This window comes from Acinonyx jubatus, chromosome D1, assembly GCF_027475565.1.
Source record: "Acinonyx jubatus isolate Ajub_Pintada_27869175 chromosome D1, VMU_Ajub_asm_v1.0, whole genome shotgun sequence".
Taxonomy (NCBI): Eukaryota; Metazoa; Chordata; class Mammalia; order Carnivora; family Felidae; genus Acinonyx; species Acinonyx jubatus.
Genome location: NC_069390.1, coordinates 4101560 through 4107152, shown reverse-complemented (window position 1 = coordinate 4107152; position 5593 = coordinate 4101560). Strand labels below are relative to the sequence as shown.

Genomic DNA, 5593 nt, shown 5'->3' with positions numbered 1-5593 from the left:
CACACCAAAGGAAACCGATAAAATGAAAGACAACCCACTGAATGGGAGAAATACTTGTAAGCCATGTGTCTGATAAGGGGCTAATATCCAAAGCACATAAAGAACTCATACAACTCAATAGCAAAGAAACAAACCAACCAATTTAAAAATGAGCAGAGGAGCTGAATAGACATTTTCCCACAAAAGACATACAGATGGCCAACAGGTTCATGAAAAGATGCTCAACGTTGATAATCATCAGGGAAATGCAAATTGAAACCGCAATGAGGTGCCACCTCACACCCGTGAGCATGACGAGTCTCAAAAAGAGATGAAAACATAAGTGTTGGTGGGGCTGTGAAGAAAGGGGACCCCTGTGCACTGTTAGTGGGCATGTAAATTGGTGCCGCCACTGGGGAAAACGGTATGGAGTTTCCTTAAAAAGTTATACATAGAACAACCACATCATCCAACAATTCCACTTCTGGGTACTCATCCCGGGAAACAGAAATGCTAACTTGAAAAGGTATATGCACCCCCGTGTTCATTGCGACGTCATTTACAATAGCCACGCTATGGAAACGAACTACATTTCCACGGACGGATGAATGGATTAAGCAATTGTGGTACCTATGTGATGTATATGAATATTATTCAGCCGCACAAAGGATTGAAATCTTACCATTTGTGGCAATAGGGAAGGACCTCCAGAACATTATGCTAAGCGAAATAGGTCAGAGAAAGACACTGTATGATCTCTCTAAAGCTCATAGATACAGAAAATAGATTGGTGGTGGCCAGAGGTGGGGGGTGGGTCGTGGAAGAAATAAGTGAATGGGGATTAAATATATATATTTTATATTTATATATCTTTACCCATATCTAATGAAATAATGAGCAGGATGTTGCTCAGATGCATCCACTGGGGGGAAAAACCCTAAGAGATGTGGAAAATTTGAGCAATGCCATAGACCACCTTGACTGAAGTGATATTTATTGAAGTCTACACCCCCAAAGGCAGAATACACAATTTTACATTTTCATCAAGATGTACTATATACTGGATCATAATGAAAAATGTTGTTCTTAACTTTGTTCCCCCATATACCATGTGTCTTCTTCTCTAGATGCTTTTAAGATTTTCTCCTCATCACCAGTTGGCTTCTTTACGTGAAACTGTCTTTACGTTTATCCTGCTTGGGATTCGTTGGGATTCTCGGATCTGTGGGTTTACGGCGTACATCATATTTGGAACATTTTTGGCAATTGTTTCTTCAGATATTTTTCCTGCCCCATCCTCATATTCGTTATCTTTTGTTGCATAAACATATACCCCCAAACTAGTGGCTTAAAACAACAAGCATATTGCCTGGGGTGCCTGGGTGGCTCAGTCGGCTGAGCATCCGACTTCGGCTCAGGTCATGATCTTGCAGGTTGTGAGTTCGATCCCCGTGTCAGACTCTGTGCTGACAGCTCAGAGCCTGGAGCCTGCTTCAGATTCTGTGTGTGTGTGTGTGTGTGTGTGTGTGTGTGTGTGTGTCTGTCTCTCTCTGCCCCTCCCCCACTCACACTCTGTCTCTTTCTCCTTCAAAAATAAATAAACATTAAAAAAACAACAAGCATATTATCTCACACAGTTTTTGTGGGTCAGGAATGTGGGAGCAGCTCATCTGGGTGCCTCTGGCTCAAGGTCCTTCATAAGAAGGCCCCAATCTACGTGTCAGCTGGGGCTGCAGTCACATGCTGGTTTCAGTTTTCCACCACGCGGACCCCTTCCTAGGGCTGCCCGCGTGCTTTCAAACATGGCAGCCAGCTTCCCCCAGAGTGCATGGTCCGAGAGAGAATAAGGCTGAAGCCACAAAGTCCTTTATGACCTGTCCTCAGAAGTCATACAACATCATTCCTGCAGTGTTTGAGTGGTAACTAGATTAGCCCTATTCAGGGTGGAGAGGGGCTGTCAAGGTCATGGATCCCAAAAGATGGGGATCATTGGGAGCCATCTCAGAGAATGGCAACCACGCTACTAGCTTTCTTTCCTCAACCCCTGAGTCTCCAGTTATAGGTACACTAGACCACCTGATCTTGTCCTGCAGGTCACTGGCACTGTTTAATCTCATTTTTTCCTTTGTACTTCATTTTGGATAGTTTCTCTTGCTATGTCTTCAAGTTCCCCAATCTTTTCTTCTGCAGCATCTAATGAGTTGTTGATTCCATTCAGTGATATTTTATTTCAAACATTGTATTTTTCATTCCTACAAGTTTAATTTGGTCCAGTTGGCTGACGGTGTTTAAGTCATCTGTATTACGCTTGATGGTCTGTCAACTTGTTCCAGCAATTAACAAGAGAAGTGTTGAAGTCTTCAACAATGTGCCCAATTCTTTTCTCAGTTCTGTTTTTACTCAGTGTATTTTGAACCTCTCTTTTACTCAGTGCGTGCACATTTAGGATGGTCACATCTTAGTTAATTGACCTTTTCAGCATTGTGAAATGTCCTTATTTAAATATTTTTCCATTTTTCTACTCTAAACCTATTTGTGTGTTTATACCTAATACCGCATGGGGTCGGGGACTGATCTCTTAGCTAATCTGATGACAGCCAGGCAGAACTTGAGTATGACTTAATACTTTCCTCTGGGTCAAAATTGCCACTCATGTCCCATGTCCCATTTTTTTTCAGGGCCCTTTCATTCATGATCTTAAATTGATCTTCTCTGGTCACAGGGAGAATGACTTCCATTTTGCAGATGGGATACCGAGGCTCCAGGCAGAGGAATAGGGTACTCGAGCCCACTCCCATGGCCACCAGAGGGGGAAGCCCGGCCTTCTGGCTTGCGGCCAGCTCTCCTGTCCCACTGCAGCTGTGAAGGAGGCTCCAGCTTCCTATGGAGGGTTCCTCCCTCATCACGCAAACAAATGGACCCTGATACAGGCCATTTTGCGTTCAAATTGGGTTGATCAGAAACTACTTACCCAACCACATCAGAAGGCACGTTGACATGGGTTTCCCAGAAACTATAGGAGGGAGGTTTGCCCTAGAATTAGTTGGCAGCTTGTACCTATTGTTAAAGAAGAAAAAAAGTCTTGTAAATCTCTTCAACGCTAGGAGAATGAGCATCATTGAAAGAGGTTTGGGATTTTTTTTTTTTTTTAAAGAAAACCCTCACAGCCTTCTGCCTGCCGTACAGCTGTAATGGGGCAAAAGGGGAAACTGAGCTCGCCTGAGCAAAGGATCGGATATCAAAGGCAGTGTTTCCCGCCTGAGTGTGGTATTCGTTGGGCCCCATCTGGACTCCTGCCCCCACACCATAGTCTGGAGGTGGGTGGGTGGGGAGCATCTCCTTTCACAGACCACTCCACCTGCTCCTGTCTCCTCTCCTGCCCACCCACTTCTGGCTCAGGTTAGCGCTGGAAGCCACCCACGTGTCTGTGAACCGTATACTTCGTCTGTCCAGATAAACCAGGAGGGTGTGGATGCTTCCAATGGGTTTCCCAGTCAAACTTCGGAGGGCGTTTTAACTCACAAGTAGCTCCTAACCAGCACGGTGAACCCCTGCCGGGGACCGTGGGGGCACAAAGGTGAGCCCGTCCCGGGGGAGTGGATGTTAAGCAGTGGAGACACACGTGAATGTGTGAACACCAGAGGCTCAGACACGAGAAGTGACTCCAGGACACCATGAACTGTTAAGTGACATTGGGGACAACGGAGGTTATGGGGCCAGAGAAGGGATTCGGAGGCAGGTTGTTGGATGTGGACAAGGCCCCTACTGGGTGCTCCCGTAGGACGCAGTTTTGTCCCAGGACGAGTTGACAGCTTGCACTTACTGTTACACAAAGAAAAGCATGTTTTGGGGGCGCCTGGGTGGCTCAGTCGGTTAAGCGTCTGACTTCGGCTCAGGTCATGATCTCACGGTCGGTGAGTTCAAGCCCCACGTCGGGCTCTGTGCGGACAGCTCGGAGCCTGGAGCCTGATTCGGATTCTGTGTCTCCCTCTCTCTGACCCTCCCCCGTTCATGCTCTGTCTCTCTCTGTCTCAAAAATAAATAAACGTTAAAAAAAATTAAAAAAAAAATAAAGTGGGGAAAACTGAGGCTGGGGGGTGGGGGACTTCAGGCACAGTTTCCAAGACAAGCCTCTCAGGGGAGAGGGTCTGTGTCTCAAAGGCCAGGTAAGGGGGGGTGAGGCTGGGGGGCTTTGGGAGCAGGGTGGCCCCAGACCTGTCTGGGAGACAGCAGGGGCCCCAGCATGAACTGACCAAAGGGTTTGGGCCAGCGAACGACTGGGTAAGGACGAGGTGGCGTTGGGGGCGGAGCCAGAAATCCCAGACACTCTGGTGGTTTCTGACCCAGGTGGTCATGGCTGTGGCCTTGCTGAGATCACCTTTGTCATGGCTCTGTGGGGCTGGCTGGGGCTCAGAGCTGTGGCCTTCCCGAGTGCCTATTTTATAGATGAAGGACCCGAAGCACAGGGGTGGGAGGAACTTTCTGGAAGTACAGGGGAGTGAATGGCCATGCAAGGAGACTACCAGGACTCTCGGCACGGTGGTCTCTACTCCCACACTTGGTGACAGTCTCCTCCCTTGTGCTCTGCAAAGGCTGTTGGGGTTGGGGGGGCTGTCCCCCGCCCTCTGCCCTCCCACATTCCCTTAGAGACCCAGGAGAGACTTGCCTTGCAGTGAGGCCTCTGACTCTAGCCGTGGGATGGAACAGCTCCACATGGGGTTGTCTGGAAATGCAGGTTCCGGAAGCCTGGATTTGGGCATTGAATGACAGCTCCTGCCGCCTGTGGGCACAGCCACATCTTTCCTCGGGATAGCTTTCCGGCTGTCCCTTCTCTGTCCTCCCTCTAACAGAATGTGCAGGCCACTTCTCTGAGTGCGAGGCGCGGTCTGGCTCCCTGACCTGGTAGGGGTAGGGGGAGCTGGTGATGATTTGGGGGGCCAGCGCCCTGGGCATTTGCAGGAGGCACTGCCGGGCGGCCAAGGAAGATAATGAAGCTTAAACAGACGCCCCACCCATGTGGGTTCATCCAGGGCTCTCCATGGGCCTCTCTGCTCCAGCCTATAAGTCGTTCTTGCCCCTTTGTCTGGTTTCTGGGCTGGGCGCCGGCCCCCACGACATCCTGCCCCAAGCCGACCTCAGGGAGCTTCTCACCCAGGGCCACAATGACCAGGATTCTAAACGATTGGTTTTGGGCTTCACTCGTCTCTGTAGCGTGGTGTCCTTGTTCTTAAACAGATCCTCCAGACCGCAGGCACTGAGCCGCCTGCTTCCTCCACTGGGGCCGTGGGCAGAGGTCTGGGCAGTGTCTTGTGGTCGCACTTCCCACAAGGAGGTCCGCTGGAAGAGTGTGGCCCATCACCCGTCTTCTAACAAGAACAGAGCAGGTATACAATTCCCTGATCCCAGGGTTTGTGGGGATCTTGGGTCCCCATGGAGGCTTCTGGTTAAAAGGAAGTGAGGGGGGCAGAGAGGGGCGGGGGCAGGGTTCTGTGGGATCTGGGTCAGACCAGATGGCAGGAGCAGGTGAGCAGGTGAACAGGTGTGCAGGGCTCAAGGATACCCTCCCGTCTCCTCCCCACCCCTTCCCTCCATCTCCAGGCCCCACCCTCACCGA

The 5593-nt window shown here is 49.7% G+C and overlaps 1 long non-coding RNA gene across 1 annotated transcript; it reads right to left on the bottom strand.

The window, feature by feature from the left end:
* Positions 1 to 956: 956 nt before the first annotated feature.
* Positions 957 to 1827, bottom strand: LOC113595520 (uncharacterized). The gene is made up of 2 exons (XR_003416053.2): positions 1613 to 1827; positions 957 to 1201 (listed from the first exon to the last, which is right to left on the bottom strand). It is a non-coding gene; the product is annotated as an uncharacterized LOC113595520 (long non-coding RNA).
* Between the last annotated feature and the right edge of the window lie 3766 nt (positions 1828 to 5593).